Genomic DNA, 23,221 nt, shown 5'->3' on the forward strand with positions numbered 1-23,221 from the left:
GTATCTTTAATGATTATCAACGATTAACTTTTTCTAACTACTTTTATAGATTTTAAAACGATTTTTTGATAAATACTTAACACTGATCCTCTTCTAAATGAATCTTTTCATTGAATTTTTGTTGTTTTTCTATTTTCTACAAAAATATACTTGTATTTTTCATTGAAATCACAGATTGATCTAACTTAAACAACCAGTGTAAACCTGAAATCATTGATTGGTTGTTTTATCCTTAATTATTGTAATGTTCCAAATCGTGAAATTCTCATGGTAAAGAGAAAATCGTAAATAAGTGTTCATTTCTTTATCTATCACTTTTATTTAGCTTTTTTCTTTCATTTCTAATATTTGCATGAACAGTTACAATAAGAATGAAATTTATAGCAAAATTAGAAAACAGAAGAAGTTCATTTAACTGGAAAGTGTAATGCCCTAAACTCAAAAAGTTTTCAGTTTGTAAAATAAATCACTCAATAGATTCATTCTATCTATTCATTTTAATAAAAATTTTCTTTTGAAAAATCTTCCAAATAATTAGCTGAAATGTAGATATTCACCTAGAGATATTAAATGACCATCTTATAATATGATGAAATGACTTTAAAAAACCCATCAGAAGCCTTGAATGAAAGTTCAAGACAATTCCAATGACGTTTATGATTCCAATGAAACTCAGCTATTTCCACAATCCCTAAATAACAATTATCACGAGATCACAGATGACTAGCTTCGACAGAAAACTCGCTGAGTTCTGATGAGAAGCCACACAGTGAAGTTCAACCGTGCTAGGTGCGAGGCGTTTACCATGCTGAGGAATCCCACATCAGGAGAAAACGGTCGTTTAGTGTTTCTAGGTTTTCAACCGCGGTCTAACATTGGTCAGTTTATGATCTCATGATCACATTCCGTATTTTGCCTGTAAAATCATTGTTGTTCAATAAAGGTTAAATGATGTATTTTATTACAGATTACTAAATTACGGAGTTGTATATATCACAAAACCGTTTTATAGTTGTAAAGTGGTGAAAAGGATCAATCATTTAATCAAATTTTAACGACTTAGTGAAATAGTAACAATTATTTGCAAATTATTAGGATAAGTTCATAAGTTTACAGGATCTGTTTCTGTGAACACATGTAATTATGATGTATATTATATTTCTGACTGAGTAAAGTGATCTTTGAATTAACTCAAGATTACCTAACTGAATTACAAATTGTAGATCTACAGAATTGACATGTGAGCACTAGAGAAGAAACTATTATTATCAACAATCCAGTCAGTGCTGAATTTATTTGAAGTTTTGGGATCAAACCTTAGTAGTGACAATTATAATCCTTTTTTTCAAGCTGAAACGAAATCCAAAAAACTATTCGTAATAATTTTCACAGCTATAAAACTGAATAAACGATATGACCACATTAACAAATTGAATGACTTAACTTATAAGAAATAAAAGGAATAAATCAGTCATATTTTTTGATTGATAATGAAACATGCAAATAGAAAATATCTATTGGTGTCTTATGTTTTTTATGAGTAAAAAATTTATTGTTGACACAGTTGAGAAAATAATTTTTGGGAGGAATTTAATCATTAGATTGACATAAACAACACAAAACAGAACATAGCGTCTACTCTCAAAAGATTTACTAACAAGATATTACCAGTAATACACTAAAATACAAAAATCAATTTCGTTTTCTCCTAAGACTGGCGATAACAATGATCTTTTATGTTGGTCAAACGAATCCCGAGATGAAATTCACACCAATACTTTAATAAAATGTATCCGGTTATATTTTACTATTATTGCGAATAATAATAGCCAAACTCATATTATTTAATATTATTTATTTAATGATAGTGAAGTGTAAGATATGTAGTTTTCCAATATAATTCACTTTTAATAAATATTCAACCTATAATTACTTCAAACATATCTGTACAAAATCTTTAAACGGTGACTAAAACACATTCGTGTTCATTTATGAGTTTTCAACCAATCTTGATTCCAAGACACCTCATTTCATTTTCTAATTAAACGACGTAGGAATAAGATAGTAGTAGCTTATCCTTTTTCAAATGGACATAATAGAAAATAAATAAACGAACCACCAATATGGTATTTTTTTAGTTGTGATAAATCGAAAACAATTTATGCAGTTGAATAAGTAAATCTGGTAAACAAATATAATCAATAGATTAAAAGAAATCCAAAGCAATTTTTAAAAAATGATGCACGGGATTTTGATATTTCTCAATTCTACTTAACCATGTTATTATAGAAATGAGAATAGTTCGATTTAAAAGATTCCTGAAACTCATGGAAATTCACATAAGATTATTTTTTGTATTCATGAGAAGAATAAAACACTAGTCTAATTGACTATATGATGATCTAGAGTATAGTGAATTCTTATTAATAAAACCCAAGATTAATCTCATCATTCTGTACTTATTTGTCTATTACCGACTTAGTATTTTATCACACTTTATGCCTCTGAAGAATATTACAAGCTGAATTAATGCTACACTCTAATAATGAAACTACCTCTGAAAATGATTTACTTTAAATAAGAAACTTAATTTTTATTAAAGATGGTAGTAAAGAGTAAAGTAGTTTAAATATTTGATCTCATATAATTCAATGAAATGAAAATCAAGTTTTAATTCTCAAACCAGCCAATGTTTTTTTCTAAAAATTAATGTCCATTTTATAATCTCATCAAATGAAGTTCTAACATTATCTACATTAAATATACTATTTCTAAGTTTATTGTGTGAACGAACAAATTGAATCGAATATATATAGGGAAAAACACTTTCTTATCTCTTTTTCTTTTATAACAAAAATAAATCATAATCAAAAAGTTTATTAATTCTATTTCTTTTAATCCACTAACTTGAATTTACAAAGCCTATAGATTATCCAACTGTTTTTTTAAATAAGAAAATCCAGTAAACAAAACCAAATTGTTTTCTCAAGTATGAAAGGAAAACAAACTGAATGAATTTACTTATAAGAAAATACTTACAAGTTAAGATAATGAAGATTTTAATAATTGAATTTTTAAGCTCAGTGAACAGAACACCTTAACGTTTCTACATAGTGTATGCAATTACGTGTTATTTAGACAAGTGGAAATAATATCTTGATTGATACAATTTAATCAATAGTTAAAAGACTGAACAAATATAATATTGGTTACCAGTTAGCAATCAATTAATTGTAAATATCTCAAGGGTAGCTCAAATGGCTTACTGATAATGCTTCAGAATATAAAGTTGTATGATTAAACTTCAAATCTCATAAGAGTGATAAACTATGTCAAAATCATAGATTTTTCTTGCTGATGTATGCTAGCTAGTTATCACGCATTCAAGGTTCAAGATTTTTCTTGACTATCTTAAACTAACTAACACTTAAGATCCTCTTTCTTTAACATCTTAAGGATAATTTTTTGATTGGATTTTCATTAACTGTACTCGAGTACTTAAAAGGGTTCTGATTTGTAGTGATTACTTTTTTGATTTCATAGGATTAACCATAATTAAAGTGATATGACAAATTAAAATAAAACTGAAGTATGTACAATCGTAATTTTTCAATTTAATTCTTTACACTTGTTTTTTTAGTTTATTGAATTTAAAAATCTTTTCACAGGATAATAGTGAATTTTTTAACATATACTTCTTTCTTTTAATATGTATATATGTTCTCTTAAGGCATTATCTATAAAAATCAGATCAGAAATTTCGGTTTATCATTGTTGAGAATAGTAATAATAATAATAATAATAATAGATAAGAGTATGTTCATGAAAATCTCACTTGCTTGACTACTCAACTAATTTAAATCAGATAATTTGGTTCATTTCATCGTTGTGGAAAATGATTCATCGGAAGAAAGTTGTAAATTTATTAATGAGGCGCTTTGTTTTAAAGAATTCTCTAAAAATGCATTCACAAAAAGCACTCATGGAAATCACTAGAAAAAAATTAATCGTAGTTATTGAGATAATCAATATGGCACCTAAATCAAAAGGGAAATTTAATTATTTATGTATAATTAACTAATCCATAACTTGACAGTAAATATAATTTTTTATTATCTCCAAATGAGTAAAACACATTGGATTTTTGACGTTTTATGACTTAATATAAATTAAGATAAGTATCATTTGTACTCTTTGAACTTATGTTAATTTATTTCGGTTGTTTATTTATTCTGAAGAAGTGGCTTACATTAAGTCACGAAACGCCAAAAATACGATTTTTCTACTCATTGTGATATAACAAAACATATACTTACCATTAACTTTGTACTCGGTGTCGAATATATTTGAAACTGTTAAGTCCAACCCTGGCAATAATAGTTATAAATTTACAACTTGGTTTTAAAGTTTACTGTAAGACTGATAGGCAGAGGTGACTGATGACTAGCACCTGAATTTTAGAACACGCGTTTTGTTCTATTTTGGACTTGTCAGCTGGATGCAACTGCATCTGAAGGTTGATGTTCACTCCGTGACACATACAAAAAGAGACTGCTCAGTTGCAGTATTAAAACTAAATGAGGAGTTTTAAACAACCGATACAAAAATGTATGATAGATAGTTTAAACAGAACCTAAACTCAAGTTATGCCTTTTCTTTCAGTCAACGACTTTGGTTCATTGATCAAGTCTGTCTCAAATAGTGTCTAAATGATACTCTCAGACTAACTGCATTGTCATCATCATCATAATTCATAATTGATTGGTTTCTAAGTAATTCACAATGTATGCAGAATATTTAAATGATTTTATTCCAGACCGACAGTTATCCAGTTAGGAAAATCCTTTCTTTAAAAATTATCATCTAACATTGACAAGTAAATTAGAAAACTTAAAGGAAACTAAGCAATTTAGGATCATTTCTTTAACTTATATTAATTACACAAGTTTTTAAATCAACAATCAATTCATTTATAACAAAGAAAAGCATATAATTCAACCGAGCGGAAGTAGATTTAATATTGCTTAACATGATATATTTAATTCACTTTTGTTTAAACTTTTAAGTAGCAGAAAAAGGTCATGATTATTTTTAAAAAAACAAAACAAATTCCATGGTATATTATCAATTGATGTTAGTTCATAGATTTCCTGATAATAATTATTTATTAGAAAAATAATTAAAAAACAAAACAAACAAATTGTTATTATTAGTTTCATGTTTATTTTGCAGCGCGAATTTCAATTTTTCAAGGTTGTTTATTTGTCTTCGTCAGTTGTTTTTTTAAAGTTTATATGAAAATTTCTGGTATGACTAAATATGTCAGCATTGACTAACATATATATATATATATGTATATATATATATCATTGTTATGTAGTAAAACGTTTATTTTAGGTCACATATAGGTCAAGAATTATAACACTGACATAACTGTTTATCATTCAATTTATTATTAATATGAAGACGAAAAATTATTTTCATTTTTCTACTAATGTTATTTTCCATAGGAATAAAAAATAATAACCCGTAAATTTAGTAAAATATCATAATAATAACACCATCTATGATAAACATGATGAATGAATGAGATTCTAGTATACATAAATGATCATTTTAGATGATAATGGAAAAAATGATTGACAGACTCGTAAATAAATAGGATGTTTTTAAAAGAAAAACTTTGACATAAGACTTTAAGTCAATGAAATTAGAAAGCTCTATGATTTTAACAGTAAACACTATGTCATACTTTTTAGAAGTGTTCCTTTTGGAGACAACCAATACATATATATATATATATATATATATATATCTTTTGTTAAAATGGGGATATACAAATTCACTCGGTGTTGTTTTGTATGTATCTTCCCATTGTTATTTAGGACTGCAATTGATCAGTCTCTCTAGCTACTATCCATCATTGCTAAAAAGTTTGTAACTTAAGGTTATATCGAGGCAATCCACACAGGATACACATATGCCAATAAGAGACTGATCAATCGCAGTCCTAAATAACAATAGGAAGCTACAAGTAAAACAACACCAAGTGAATTTATACTTCACCCGATTGCACAAGCATGTGACTACCGGGAATCAGTAGCTACGTGAATAACGCGATGGAGATTGAAGTAAACGCTACTTGGTTCGGGTCCCAGAATGAATACCAACTCTGAGATGCAGGTACAACCAGCTGACGAGTCCCAAACAGGACGAAACGCGAGTCCTGCACACCACTGCTATCCACTATTCATCTTTGGGGATATTCATAGTTTGAAAAGAAAAGAAAAACAAATTTTGAGAAAAGTTTATGATTTTTGATGTCTTATTGATTTAAAAATATGTTATATTCAGCTACTTATCATTAAGTTAACAAGTAGTCTTTATTTGAACTTTTGTGATGGGGATCCTCATTAGTTTTTTTCATTTTAATTGGGATTCTATTCATAGGTTTTATAGATTCACTAAAGTAAATTTATATTATCATCTAACAGATCAAGATAAATATGTTGTTTATACTCAACATATTAAAATAAATTTCAACTTAAAATGTTATTGAACATAATCACCAGTACGTTTAAACCAATTTTATTAGCTAGAAAAGTGAAAATGATTTTTGTTATTTTCATCGAAACTTCACCAACGAGTAAAATTTAAATGAAATGAACTCAAATTTATTTCACAAATCCTTAATATATCGTAGATAAATCTTAGATATAATTCGTGTACAAATGCTTGATTAGATTACATGTTAAAGAACGTGTATGTCAATCATTGATTTTATTCTTGACAATTGACAATAATAAGCAGATTTACCGCCTTTTACTCTGCTTTTAACCTATACCAGCACATCAAGGAATTTCTGAATAGTCTAATGAATAAAGAATTAGCTGATTGTAGCTAAACAACCATTGAGAAGCTAAAAGCTTATTACAGTATGAAACTCTTCAGAAGTACCCCTTTTGAGACTACACCAGAGGCCGAATTTAAGACCTTTAAGGATTTAAAAATTGAGTAACTGAGGCTTCATCCAATACCCAACATGTTTAACCTCAGTCAGTTTGCGATACTGCTGGCTCAGTAGTCTAAAAATTAATCGCTGTTTCAGAAACCTGAATGAACTGAGTCTAATCTCTGGTGACATTGTGAATGCGTATTACGAACGAGTCCCACAATGAGACGAAATATTTGTCCGGTCATCCCTGATGTTTAGTGGTTGTTTAGGTAAGAATAAGGCTTGTCGCAAACTATAAAATAGAAATAGAGATTTTTAATTTTCTCAAACTTTTACCCAAACTATTCGTTTAAATTAAAAGTAAAAAATCAACTCTACACTGCATACCAACAAAAAGCAAAGATCATTAATGAAATGTCACTATTTTGTATCATAATATATTTGAAGTCATACAAGAAAACTACCTCAAAATTCATGAACACGTCAAGATTTAATCTATGTGAACAAAATGGATAAGAGAATGACTGAGTAAAGTTACAGTAAGATAAAAGAGAAAAGTATAGATTCCTATGATTTTTTTTCTTATATCTAATTAAACTACACTCACAGGTAGATAACTGACAGGTAAGTAACCAACACATTTTTGTTTTCATCACTGTTTTATTCAAAAGTGGAAATTTAAATTTTAGAAGGGATGAGAAATATATATATAAGTTTGGTTCCTACGTCTTCCAGTCAGTAAATAATCACAAATCGATATCTTGAAGAAAATGAGAACTTGACCATTTTACCCCGAGTTTGATATTGTACTCATAATTTGATATGAATAATTAACTTTTCAAAAAAAAGGATCAATCTCTGCTTGTATGATGGATGTTCAACTGAATAAAAAATTAAAACGTGTATAGCCGATCAAACTTGAAATTCTTTTTTATTAGTTTGACTGATTAATCAATTTTATGACTTTAAATTGATTGACTTCGTTTTTTTGTTTGGTAAAAGAACTTCCATGAGAATTTATCGAAAAAATATGATATAATGCATTTTCAATGAAAACTTAGCTTTTATATTCGAGCATTTCTATCTATAATCTTATTTATCAAAGTGTCTTTTGTCAACATTTATCTTTCCTCTTTGTAAATAAACTCAACTTTAAAAGTCTAAATCTGTAGTCAAGCATAAATGAAACATGAAATTGTTTATAATATTTTAGTACAAAAAGCCTTCGAAATTCAATTCTCAAAAAAAAATTACCTCATATTATAAGAAAACATGATATTTTTCATCTTCTCAGTAAAACTGTTTGTTGTAAATGCGAATATATAGATAATTAGATTATCTATCTTTTCATTATTATGAGCGGTTGTTGGTTATCTCACACTGCTGGCAGTAGTATTACAAGTTCACTTAAATAAATAACTTACACAAAAGGTTAGCAGCAAAGCGACATAATTAAAACATCAGTTCTGGAATAGTTTTGAAAACATAGTTATGTAAAAGATTGATTTAGATTATCTGAATTAGTCAAGATTTACTGTAAAACTACAGTTGATTTTATATTTTAAGCTATGATAAATATTTTGCTAAAGAAATTAACTTCTAAGTGAACGATACAGATAATAACAAAATTACGTGTGGGGAAAACATAAGATTAAAATGTATAAAAAGTTAAGACATATCGCTGAAATCGCGAACCGATCGAAGTTGGAGAACTATTGAAAACCTATAAGCATTAGACGACCGTTTGATTATAGTATGGGACTCCTCATCAATGTGTATTCACGACCTCACAACCGGGAACAAAACCCAACACTTCCGGGTTCGCACGCGAATGCTTCCTTAAGATACCAGTAAACCTGTGTCAAATGATGTACAAGCCTAACTTCAACAATACCATTTTACACAACCATCTTCATTAATTTCGGTGGGTAACTACCTCAAACACGGTTGGATTCCAATAGTAATGGCTTCTCATTACATGACACTAATGTTTCTGTTAACGACTTTTCCATCTAAACATCCTGTTTAGTTTGTTAACATCTAAGAGGTTATTTAATTTGCATCTTATAACTGACTTGATGAAAAATAGAATGAGGCAAGCTTCCTATCTTGAAAAATAAATTAAACAACAGAAAATAAAAACTGTGGATTAGATAGAACTGCTACACTGTCTGAGTACACCGCTCAGTTTTTTGTCCCTTACTACTCTATAACAGTGCAATATATTCTCTAAAGGTAGAAGGAAAAGATAGCACCATCTAAGAGTATGTCTTAGAAGGACTGAGTAACCAGTCTTGAGATTACATATTGAGTGCTAATGAGATTTTGAAAACTAGTGTATGATGTTATGAATCATTATCGAGTTACTGTGTTTAAACATTTGTTATGCCAAGTCACTACGTATCTCCACAGTGATTGTTAGTTATGTTATAAAACAACTCTAAGATGATAAATAAAAAAGTGATATCAGTCCGTAAAGTCAGTGGCTGATAATCTCAGCCAAATTAGTGGCTTGAAACTTTCTGGTTGGCCTAATCCCAACAACAGTGATTCATGAATGAATATCTTAGGTGACATGGACCAGAATTTCTTCAAGTGAAAAAAATAAGTCCATTGTTTATCTTCACCTGGATCTTTAGTTTAATTGTTATTTTGTACTCTTTAGTCCTTAATCTCGTCCACTATTTTCGAAGTATATTTAATACGCTCACTCTTTTTATCATCATAGACATTAACTGTAAAGGGACGTGTGATCAAACGTTTTCGTGAAGGTGAAAATACCACGTTTGATTGACTGGTTCAGGTAGTAAAACAATGAATATATTTTAAACATTTGCGAATTCTCAATCAAATTTACTTATGACACAGCATACTGATTCGCAAACAATGACTTATTTTCACAATTTACATCACGGACTGATCTTATTTAGACAACAGCTCATAGATTTTCGTAAACTTTGTTCTGGAGATATTCCATTTCTTCATAACTCCAGTATTTTATATGTGCATTAGCTAATATGAATCATGATATTTAAAAACGATATATTACAATTTAATATAAAATAGATAAAGTGTGGCTGGCAATGGAATCCAGGACGCGCATTTAGTCCAGTTTTGGACTCATGTACCTGCATCCCAAAATTGAACTTTATTTCGGAACTTGAATCCAGTGCCGTTTACTTCAAATCCTGTCGCGTTATCCAATTTTATATTGAATTTGTGTATCCACTCACGCAACGAGCATGAGCTTTAACTCAATTTAAAAACCCACCTGGAATACATATATGCAAATCAAGACTAATCATGTTTCAGTTGAAACATCAACAACGCGATAATCCAATCCATTTTAAACAGAGTTATATTACAATATCATGTGTTGATTTATTTCTGTCTGTCCGTTTCTTAAAATTTCCAACTTTCAATTATACAGATCAATCAGCAACAGTTATTGATAGAATTAAACGGTTAAAATAGTGAATACGAATACTATGAATCGGTGTACTTTTACATGTCGTTTACACAATCACACCATACACCAATACAGGGTAATATAAAATCACATAACTTTACAAATGTTAAACTGTTTGAACAAAAGAAAATTAAGTATGTATCCTTATTGATATAAAGAATTTGCAAAAGTTTAAAAATTTGTCATCATATATAATTTTCGTAAGTAAGCATAATTGTAAGTTATTATTCAGATAGATTTATAATAAAACACATTAAATAATACTATCTCCTATATTTTCTTATAAATTAAATACTTCTTTGGATTCTGTCTACAAGAATATATTCAAAATATTGAGTAAGCTATTATATAGCTGAGAGCTACAAACTGTCGACTGTGAATTAAACAATCTTTTTAAAAACATAAGAAAATCTCGCGGGGTGCGGGGTCGTGGATGCGCACTGATGAGGAGTCCCATATTAGGACGAAACGTCCGTCCAGTGCTTCCAGGTTTTCCATGGTGGTCTAGCTTCAATTGACTCATGATTCCAATCAAAAACTTAACAATCTCCAAAACACCTAAACTGATAAATACTATACACATATACTTTCTATACATTTCCAAAATATAAGGAATCACATTTAAATACATTCACTTGTTAAATAGTATAATGACTTGATTCAATACAATTTTTCTCACTTTAATCTAGAATAAGGTCAGTCAACAGTTAAAAAAAAATTATTTCGTTTGTAATTATAAATGCAAAGTTCTTAATTTCCTTTACTAACCACTTAATTAATTTTAAGTTTATACCATCACTACAAGTAACACTCTTATACATCTACTAATTATATACAATACTTTATTCATTTGTTAATAACTAAGTACAACGTTTATACTACTGATTACATCTTAGTTTTGTTATTATATATTTGTGCAAATAGTCAATTTTCCTACTTAACAAAAAGCATAAAATCACATAATGATTACCTTGGTATTTCCAGTAAAAAAAAAACCAGTTTACCTACGGTTGAAAAATATAATCAACACTGAAGATATTATTAACAGAATTTTCGATAGTGAATGTATCTGATATGGATTAAAATAAAAGTATTATGATTCTGTGATCATAACGTTCCAATTACATAAAATGTAATATGAATATTCATGGAAAGGAATATGTAAGTAAGTATTCACTTAAATTTACTAAGATAAAAACATAATGATTATTTGACGTTTACAATAAACTGTGTATTAAAATTAAGTAGATGGAAAAAACAATTTTTTCATAAGTGAAATGCAGTTGTACATAATAACAGTAAACTTTATTATTCATTATTTCAAGTAAAAAAAAATCACTTTAAAAAATGTTAATCATATCAGTTACCAATCTGTCAGTACTAACTTTTTCCCATAAATTTTGACTATAACTTTATTAATAGATTGCATTTACCACAAAATGATCTCAGTTAAAATACGATTGGAAAACATGGAGTACTGGATACCTATTTCGTCCTAGTATGAGACTATTCTCCAATGCACACACACACACCATAAAACCTACAAACTAAGCTGTTATTATTAAAACCCTTTCAATTGAACTATACAAGTCGGCTTACTGGTGATTTCTCTCAAGACATTCCCGAAGTTCCAGTGAGAAGTCGTAACTATTATTCAGACATTTCGGGATTGAAGCGATTGTCAGCAACAGAATTCTACGGCCCTTAGTCTATATCAAAGTTAACTGGAATTATATAATTATCAATGGACACCGACTAAGTGGTTCTAATTATTAAATGTCCACTGTAAAACTTAAAAATCTTAATTCATTTATCTAACGGGTTCATGGAGAAGTCCCATACATGTATAAAAATTCTGCTGAATGCTTCCTGGTTCTAAACACGATCAAAAATGCAATTCAACCGTAATAAATACACAATACAAATCCCTTCAAAGCAACTTCAGCTGAGCGTTTATTCTACTGTACTCTGTAACAACTTAGTCTACAGCCCTTCTAGGGTTACGGATGATCCCAAGCCTGGATAAAATAGAAGAATTTAGGAAAGGGTTAGCAACCTCATCTTGTAGAAGAAAAACCTGGTCAAACAAAGCTAACATTAAAGGCTATTGTTAAATATTTAACTTGCTTTGAAATAGAAATAACCAAAGCACAACTGACCTCCCTTCAACAGGCATATTAACTCTGATATGATAAAGTGTATAAGGGCTAATGTTTATTTGTCAAACTAGTCAGAATATAGGATTTAGGAATACATGTCACGGTCAACATAAGTAAAACTGGAATATATATTTTTGGTTTTTTTCTGAATTAAAAAATTTTTTATTCAAAAACAGCTAACTATCGTAACCATCTTTAAAACCTATTCAAAGAGATTGTAGGTATCATTATCAAGGTTTGACTTGATAATTTCGAATAAATTGAGCATTGGGTAGATTCTTATAAATATATTAATCTATTTAAAAAGAATTTCGTAAAAACACAAATTGTGTGCATATGCATTTTTTAAGTAACGATATCCCGATGCATAAAAACACTTTCTGTTCCAAGGACAATGCAGTAGCGGTTATATTCAACAAATATTGACAAGTTCATTTAAACTCTGACAGGTTCTTTTTATATCTCTTATGCATGTCTAAACGAAAAACAATGACCAATGTAAATTTTGACGGTTAATTCCACGAATAATTAATTTAAAGTATTATGTAACCGATCTCAATTTTATCACATTAATTAGGAAATTTGAACATAGACGAAAATCAAAACTGTAAAAAGGTAAAAAAGATTGCATCATAAATTTCATAATAAGAATGTCCCTCATAAGTCGTATAATTGATATGAATAACTCTCCATATCATTTGATTGCTAAATAGTTAGCTGAAATTTTAAAACCCGTCAGAAATCACATCAATCGATACAACTTTATTTATTTGATTTTGTCAACTCAATCAGAAATATCAATGTATATAATCAAAGAAATGATGTCATTCAATGTCACCTCTCTCTACATATGTTCCACTAATTGAAACTATATGCTTTTTATATGACAACACTGAAAATAAAAACTTTGATATTTGCATCCCAAAACATTGTCTAAAAGAATAATAATTGAGCTATTTCATTTATATAAGCGATATGTGGATGATATCTTCATTAATTGCAAAGAGGATATGAACTTTAATGAAATTTGGATTAATTCAATTAATGTCATTATTCACTGCAATTCACATTCGAAGTAGAAGCGAACGAGGAATTTCATTTACTCCGTGTCCGGTTGAAAAGAAGGTCAGATGGTTTCTCACAGAAATCCGTGTATAAACAACCGACCTAGAACGGTCAGTATACGAATTCCCATAACTGGGTCCAATTGAGTAGAAAGAGAAACTTGATTCCCTTTTTATTCTCAAGGACAGGCGAACACTTTCTAATGACATTATAAATAATGAACTACTTCAACTTCAGCATATACTCCTCAGAAATGGCTATTGATTTAATGATAGAAACTTAATACCAAGACAATATCCTACAAAAGTTCCCATAGTTTAAAAGAAAACTATTTTGAATATCAAAATTAGAGGAGATACGGCTGCCAAACTCTTAAATAAATACATTCCAAAATCCATGAATGAAACCTTTTATTGAACCAACCTTCGTATTTCCTCAAACCAGCCTATTATTCAAGGATATGTTAAGGATAAAATTCCGGTTTAAACCACAGCGATAAACATCTATAACTTCATCATCAGGCTCTACAGTTATAAGTCCATTATTATGATATTTTACAAAGGCTAAAATAAGACATGTTTTAATGAGTTTGACAATGTTATATGTTAAAAATGGTGAACGTTTGCATCTATTAAAACGATGAAGTTATAGAAAACAACTGTTCGCTCAAATATTCATTTTTTGAATATTCTATGAGGATTTTTAAACTGCCAAACATCTATAAATTTACTTGCTGTTCTGAGACAGATTACACTGACCACACAAACCAATCAATTTCCAAACGCATTTTAGAACATTACCCGGAGTGAATGTCAAAAAGTTACAGGAGCACTTGATCAAATCTGGACACGTCACTCTGAAGGAGTCTCCCTCAAAATAATCTATACAATCAAGGAAACTGGATTGAATGGATGCCAAATCAAAAACTTACGCACTGCTGAGGCGTTGGTGATCCACCAATATAAGCCCGAAATGTGCATGAGACCTCTCATCCTTCCTTGACACTGATTCCTTTCTGCTCTATATCTTGGTCTTGTTTTTTAAAGTATTGTTTTGTGATTTAAAACCGTAATCATTTATTTTTATCCCCTAACAATTTCTCAAGATTATTGTTCGATTGTTATTATGACCTTTACATTTTTCTTCTTTTCATATCTGTTAAATGGACAATTATCTCTCATAATTCTGACCGATAAATTACTTCTTCCCTCCTATTCTTCTTTAACCCCCTGATTATTACGCAATCTCGTTTGATATTTGAAATCTAGAATCACGTCGTGATCCTGTTTTTTCTATATGGTTACCAAACAACCAGTTAAAAGATTTGCATCTAATGGATGAGCAAAAGAAGGCTGGTTTAAATCAACGTTAGCTGACATTATCAACCAATATTTCGTTTCACTGGCATTAAAGTCTAATATTCTATCCAAAGAACACCTGATAGCTTTGATAAACATGAAACAAAATGATGAGGTAATGATCCTACGACCAGTTGAAGGCTTGAGTATCATCCAAACGAACACAGATGGTTACATCACTAGGCTGAAGTCAATGCTAGACGACTAACAGTAATTTAAGGCAGACAATTCCAACAAGGATTTAAATGACTCAACAGAAAAACGAATAAAATAGAACGCTTAGAGAACCTCTAAAAAAGAAAATGGATACTAATTATACTTAAAATGATCTAAGACCTCACGGTTCATGTCTGCCTTATATGCATTTTCTACCTAAGGTGTATAAACATGATTTCCCCCTTAAACCTATCCTGTCAATTCACTGTATCACAAAGTTGCACCCTGGCTATCAGATAAACCTGAACCAGTCCGTCAGAGACTAACAACATATGCGTTAAGAGGTTCATTCAAATGACGACAGACTGAATCTTATAAATGTTGCCTGTAAGTCCATGGTTTCCTTTGATGTAACATCCTTGTTGACCAAAATATTAATTCTAGGAACTATTGATACAAATTGTAAGAATTCTGACCTCCTGCCTCTCAGAATAAAAAAACTACTACTTATATGCACAAAACACGTTTAATTATAGTCTAATAATATCACACACCATCAAAGTGACGGTGTAGCAATAGAAGTCTATTAGGTTCAATTATGGCAGATGCTTTCACGGGCTATCTTGAAAACACGGAGCTTAAACAAGTGCTTAGAGAAATGACGGGATACTCCAAATATGTCGATTATCTGAAGCAGTCAACACCATACGATCCACCTGTTAGAACTCTTTAACTATGCTTATCCCAATATGCAATTTACTATGAAACACGAACAGAATGATATGTTCCACTTTCTTGATATTGCCATAAAACGGAGGGGAAACGGGACATTTCAAAATTCGGTTTATCGAAAAAGTACTTAGAATAGTCTTTGCATGAATTTCAGTAGTTTTTGTTCGACAAGAAAGAATTGGTCAAGAAATTACTTTATAGGGTATAAAGCATATGTACCACTGACAAACTAGAAGATTCGATGAAAGTGAAAAAGTGTCTAACAGACAATTGCTACCCACAGAAATTCACCCAAAAGTTTTAAAAATCTAAAGAGAAAAAGACATGTTGCTGAAGCCATCAATAAAGCTGAACTGAAAAGGGAATGACGTCGCAAGTTCAATTAGCAGGAGAGTTAACACTATATTAGCCAGAACATACCTAGCAGTTAAACTATTAATGCTGTATAAAACATGATTAATAACGCACTCAAGCACTCTTGTTACAATCAATGTTGTAGAATGTTATTTTATATAAGGTATCTATATGTATATAATATTTCATTCAGTCGATTATATTTATTTACACCCTTGCTATATTATACTGATGTGTCTTTGAAGTGAATTTCGATTAAAATCTTTCGTAAAAGTAATTTAAACCCATTTTGTTATTATGATTTTTAAATACTACATGTTGTAAGCATCTGACGTAAAATGAACGAAATAAAAAGGATTCGTGCTATTCTGCTCAAATGCTGAGAATATGATTTACAACGAAGGAACGATAGAATAGAGACTAAAATGATCTAGATAGAACCTCACAAATAATTATCATATGTACCGATACTGAGTTAGAAAGTCAACATAAACGGAAATATGATAAAATATAAAATCTGGAAATAAACGGAAGGTGGAAGAATATGCAGAGTGTAGAATCCGTTTAAAATTTAGAAGCTAGAAGTGGTTGAGTATGAGTTTACTTAGGTTCGAACAATTTTAAACAGAATATCTAACTACCAAAATTTTAAGTTAGATGATCTTCAAACGATATGATAAAAGAATTGACTTTCTTTTCTACTTTTAATCTGTCATATGATTTTTACCGCTAACACGAGTTATATATATCCAGGGAATACAAATCAATTATCAAGTATATTTTCCCTATTTTCTAGAAATATGAGCCAAACCTGGTTTAGTTTATACCTCACTATGCAACTGTAAACAAATGATATTTTGTTGACGTACTCGACCATTATATTCCATATGACATAATAGCACACTTTAGAATAAAAAATGTACACACTGTCTCAATCATGATGCTTTTAAATAACATTTCAAATGAAGTGCGAAAAACCAGAATCTTTAGGTTTTTTTTCACGTTACTTTCATGATTGTCTGAATGACCCATTAGCTTTTTTTAAAAAACAAATTATTTCTTCGTCAATAAATAGTAGCTCTGACCTTGTAAGTTAATTCAACTTAACATTGATTCGTGTAGTAATTAGCCATTTAGTTTAATTGTTGTTTTCGTTTTCGGTTTCATTATCTATACGCAACTTGACAACATGGTATATATCTATGCATATTTCAGATGAAAAATATATGTAAATGATTTTTTTAAACTACTTTTTCATAAGTACTTACAATTCACTATATGGTTAAAACAAAAGCATTTCAATTTATTGTTTTAAAAATGGTAAATGTAAAAATGTTAACCAAGAGAAAAACAAGTGACAAGACATACTTAATCTGTTTTATTTTTGTGGTTTTTCTTCCCTCATAAAACCACATGTATAAATATATAATTATACTGTGCCACTTATTCTCTTAATGAATTTTTTCCACTTCATTTGTATTCCCGTTTTTTGTTTAAAAAAAACACTTCACTTATTCACGATGACAAGTTAACAGTGACCTTTATTTTGTCAGTTAATAACATTGTGCATTTACATTGTATGTAGTATGTTTGTTGAAAAAGTAAGTAGAGTAAAAATAATAACAATAGACTTTTCTCTTCTTTTTACCACTTAAGTATTAACTAAATTGTCATATACTACTAATAAGCTAGTTGCATTATTGAAGGAACTGTCGAGAGAGAGAGAGAGAGACAGGTTATTTTAACTAATCGACCCTTCTTTTTTGTTTCATTGTCATATTGTACAAAACTTTTTTGGAAAGTTAGTAAATGAACCCAAAAAAAGATTTATAAATCTTCAAATCAATGAGAAATGCAGAAGAAAGAAAAAGCCAATGTTAATGATAACAAATTTGTACAAAACTGAATATTTCGATTGGATTATTTACAAGATTGTGTATATTTTTTAAGTTATAGAATTTGTAAATTCGTTTAAAAGTTAAACATAATAAATAACTTCAGTAATTAGGTAGTGTATATTTTATTCAAATTTAATTAAATCTAATGGTTATATCATCGAATATGAATTAAAATAACTGTAACTCAATAATTCAGTAATATATTCATTCCATTTATCATTTTGAAAAGAGCAAGAACAAAGATTCTATCAGAATAGCATGAATTCATTTTCATTTCGTTGGTTCTCGTCAGCTGCTTACAACCTGTGATATTTAAAATTATAATCACATAATGGGTTTAAATTAATTATATGAAAGAGTTTGGTTGGAAGTTATATTGAAGACATATTCGTATAGTATAGCAAGGGTGTAAATAGAATTAATAGACTGAATATTGTAAATATATACCTTATGTTCAGAAGGGGTTTGTGGAGATCTTAGAAATTTTCACAGATTGAAATCATAAGTCAGTTGTGAGATATCAGCTCACTGAAGACAATGATGGATATGTCTCTCAATTTTGTGGATTGGTTGAAGTTAGACATTAACACCGTTGGATGACAGCTCAGTGGTCTAATGGTTAAGTGCTCGCTTGCGAAACTGATAGGTCCTGGGTTCGGATCCCGCGGGGTGCGGGATCGTGGATGCGCACTGCTGTGGAGTCCCATACTATGACGAAACGGCCGTCCAGTGCTTCCAGGTTTTCCATGGTGGGCTAGATTCAACTGACTCATGATTTCAATCTATGAAAATATACTTTATGTGACAACAGATCAAGCGGCTAGAAACAAGTGATTACATAATGAATAAATATTGATGAGAATATAGTGAGTAGAGCCCAGTCGACAAAACAGGATTATTAATTTGGAAGATAGTTGAAATAAAACTCAATGATGTAATAAGTATGAAAAATAGTTTAATGAAAAAAAGTTTTAACGTGCAGCGAAAGAGTACTTGTCACCAAGGCAAGGAAAGGTTAATAATCGTCTCCGTTTGAACACATAGGTCAGGTTTTTGACGCATGATGGCAACGACTTCAGCAAACTTCAGAAGACTGAAGTTTGGCTGCTCACTAATCACCTTAAACGATTGCAAGGTATCTACCTGATGTCCTGTATCAAGGAGATGTTTAGTGATTGCATTATTTAAAGTCCTTCTTTTCCTTGTTCTGAGACTTTTTGGAACATGTTCAAAAGATATGCCCTCCTTTCTGTTCGGCCAATGTAGCTGCCTTCTCAGGTACACGTAAATTTATAAATACAGTTGGCGGTAGCATGAAAGGGGTGCTTGTCGACATTTGATAGAGTTACTGAGCATGTTGTTTTATAGAGAATTAAAAGTTTAACCGCCGGATAAGTTCTGGCTGGCGTAGTATTCAGTCTCCTGTTGAATATGTGTGCGACATCATCACCTTTGAAGTTAACATTTATAGATACTGGCTTTTTATTGACCGTAACTATTTCCGTCTTGGTTTTTTTGAGCTTTTTATATTTGATAATAAACTCTTTCATGTAAGTAATTTAAACCCATTATATAATTATAATTTTAAATATCACAGGTTGTAAGCAGCTGACGTGAACCTACGAAATAAAACATATTCATTCATTAGATGATGAATTACGTCTTTCCAGTTGACTAAAGGTTTAATGGATGAAGCTGAATCAAAAGACCCAAAGGATGAGCATTAACTTTCAGTATTCTTTTTAGTTTAGGAAGTCTAATAAGCATAAACTTGATATTAATCTTTTTTAGAAAATACTGAAACTTTAGATCAAGCATTTTAGTTGGATTTTTAAAAACTTGATGTGATTCATCATTATCAGAAGGGGTTTTGTGGAGATTGTTATAAGTTCAATAGTTGAAATCATGAGTCAATTGAATCTAGACTAACATTAAAAACCTGGAAGCACTGGACGGCCGTTTCGTCATAGTATGGGACTCCACAGCAGTGCGCATCCACGATCCCGCACCCCGCGGGATCCGAACCCAGGACCTATCAGTTTCGCAAGCGAGCACTTAACCACTAGACCACTGAGCAGGCCGTCATCCAACAGTGTTAATGTCTAGCTTCAAAATCTCGCGGGGGCGGGATCATGGCTGTGCGCCACTGAGGAATCCCACAATGGGACGAAACGGCCGTCCAGTGATTTCAGGTTTTCCATGGTGATCTAGCTTCAATTGACTCATGATTTCAACTACTGACTTATCATTATTAAATAATTTTAAGAAATACGTTAAAATATTCATTATCTTGAGTATGAGCAAACGTTTTAGCTATTCCTTCAACTCCAAAAGTAGAAAATCATGAGAAATTTAAAAATCTCCACTTATTTATTTTAAAAAAGAAAGGATTTATATTTTGCTCTTTCAATATATTGTTAAGTGAAAATTCAATTGTTTTTTCAAACGTTTCCCATATTTCGTATGAACAAGATAAGAGAATGTGTTAGTCATTTAGATAAGTTGTAGTAATTTACCAACAACAACAATAACAACAAATACAGTATTTGTATTAATTGGTGTCCAGGTTGCAATCATTGTACCATCAAGTTTATGACTTGTATCCAACTTTAAATAAATAGCTTATCGTTTTTGATAGGTTGCTTTATACTATATATGCTATATACTTCAACAACATAAATATTCATTTTAGTAATTTCGTCATATGTTTCAAATTTATCTTGTCTGAAAACTACACTAAATAATATATTTTATTATTTCTGAATTTAAGAAAATATTTCACTTTTATTTTTTGGAAAAACATTGAAACAATTGGATTGAAAATTTTAATTGAATTTTATTTGGATTACGTAAAATACAAATTGTGGTTATTATTATTATTTATTATTTGAACACATAAATATTGATACAAAAAGGCAACGAATAGATATGAAGTACACAAGTCACTTGATTTATGTATGGGCTATGATACTGCCCGGGTGCCCAAACCGGAGCAGATGCTTTTCTTATGGGGGTCACACCTGGAGTCTTCGACCTAAAGGTCTGATCTGTAAGGCAGTGGAGCAACGTCAGGAGATGTAGTTCCAGGGTATCCGGTAACCAACGATTGACTCATACACCATTTGTTCCCTCAGTATCATGAAGCCCATGTGTACCAATGGTTTATAATCAGGGTTTTCCCACTCCCTTACATAGACCCTCTTTGTCCACCGACCCGGTTAAAGTGCCGAATATTCGCTTTTCATCCTCTCAAATTCATAAACAACACCCCTGCCACGAGAAGGCAATGAGTAGGACTTCCCTGGCAATGGCTGCATACTCGTGGGCATGTGAGAGTATTTTAAGAGGGAGAGATTACTCTCCTCACTCTCAGTTGTACCAGGGCGTTTGAGGTAAACAACAACCACCTTTATTCAGTGGATTTACACTTTCTCACCAAGTAATTTGAATTTCCACCCATTAAAAAAACAGGTGAATTAACCGGAAATATATTTATCTTAATTAAACATAAAAAATAATAAGTAATTTGATCAACCTTACATAGTCTATCAGTAAAGTCAAAATTTTTAAAATAATAAACACCATTGTACTTTATACTTACTAAGCGGTATTAATAATAAAATACTTAGCTAGTAATACATCAAAATTCATTCTTTATTTTGAATGATTAAAGGACACTTCATAAAGTTTATTGCAAAAATGTGGGAATGGATTAGCATGTTCTCGAAAATATCCAGGAAGTAAATAACTGTATATAAAACAAAAATGTATGACCTCATGTTAAAAAATCAATTTTCAGTTAAATACTCAGGAAAAATGGAATGATTTAAATAAAGTAAAAACCTATTTGAGGCATTCAAATAAATGGGAATTTAGTTTATAGGTACAATCTATTCGCTTCTTTATAACAGCAAAAATAATTAATCGTAGTGAACAAACTAAATCAAATATCATTATGCTGCGCAGATATCGAGCATAATTTTAACCACAAAATGTTTTTAAAAATGTTTTATGCATTAATTAAGAGTACCAGTCAACAGAAGTTATGATAAGACTCTTAAATGACGCCTACATGTGTATAAAAAGATATTCGGTTGCAAGAGTTGATACATAAGGATACTGGTGTTAAAGTTATATACCCTTCTTCGTACAATCTTTGCAGCTTTGTCAATTATAAAATTGGTATTCCTGTATAGCAATTTCTTTAGCATAGAGATTATCAGTTACTTTTTATTTGACTAGAACAATTTCATTGTTCATGATCATTCACAAGATGAATAGAAACTTACTAGAAAAAGTAAGTTCCCATTTTTGTTGCACTGTTGAGGATTTCCCTAGACATTTAGGAAAACTTAAGTAGTTTGATACAAGTTAGATTTTTTCTGCCAAACCCATTTAGTCAAACTTATCTATACTAAATGTATGTTTCAAATTTATCATCCTAGAAATCAGCTGTAACCTTATGGAGATCATATGTACATTGTGGAACTCTGTTTATGTCATTGGGTAGTTAATCTTATACTAATAAAAACATGAATAAATTATAGTTTTCACTCTACATTTATTTTTATTAATAAAAGATATTAAAAAAATTCTAAAAAATTCCAATATTTATGGAAAAAAAGAGAATCAAAAGAACACCATTTAATCACCTGGAACATTATTGCTCTGAATACATAATGTCCTATGAGACAGCGTCGACTAATATTATGATGAGTCATCAACCAACTGGATTTAAAATACTAATAAAAGCATGAAAACCCTCTTGATGAAGTCTTATTATAGTGAAAATTGATCGTTGTGAAAAACACCTTTAGATAAGACTGAATATTAGAAAATTACTAATAATCAACAAACCTGAATCATTTAATGATTATATACCACGATATTATATTATTTTAGAAACTGAATGGTATATTTGAAAATTGACCCCATTATAAGTAGAAGTCGTAAAGTATAAAATGTCATACGATAAATACACTATGAAATCTATCACTGCCAATCTTCATAGGCACATGTAACAGTATTCTTTCATGTAAATACCAAACTTCAATTAAAAATATGTTCAGTTCTTT

The 23,221-nt window shown here is 30.2% G+C and overlaps 1 protein-coding gene across 1 annotated transcript in view; it reads right to left on the reverse strand.

Moving 5' to 3' along the window:
• The window catches only part of MS3_00002725 (uncharacterized protein), a gene marked incomplete at its 3' end in the record, with an annotated part of 59,435 nt that overhangs the window by 29,216 nt on the left and 6,998 nt on the right, over window positions 1–23,221 (reverse strand). The gene's annotated exons all lie outside the window — the stretch shown is intronic.

This window comes from Schistosoma haematobium, chromosome ZW, assembly GCF_000699445.3.
Source record: "Schistosoma haematobium chromosome ZW, whole genome shotgun sequence".
NCBI classification, from domain to species: Eukaryota; Metazoa; Platyhelminthes; class Trematoda; order Strigeidida; family Schistosomatidae; genus Schistosoma; species Schistosoma haematobium.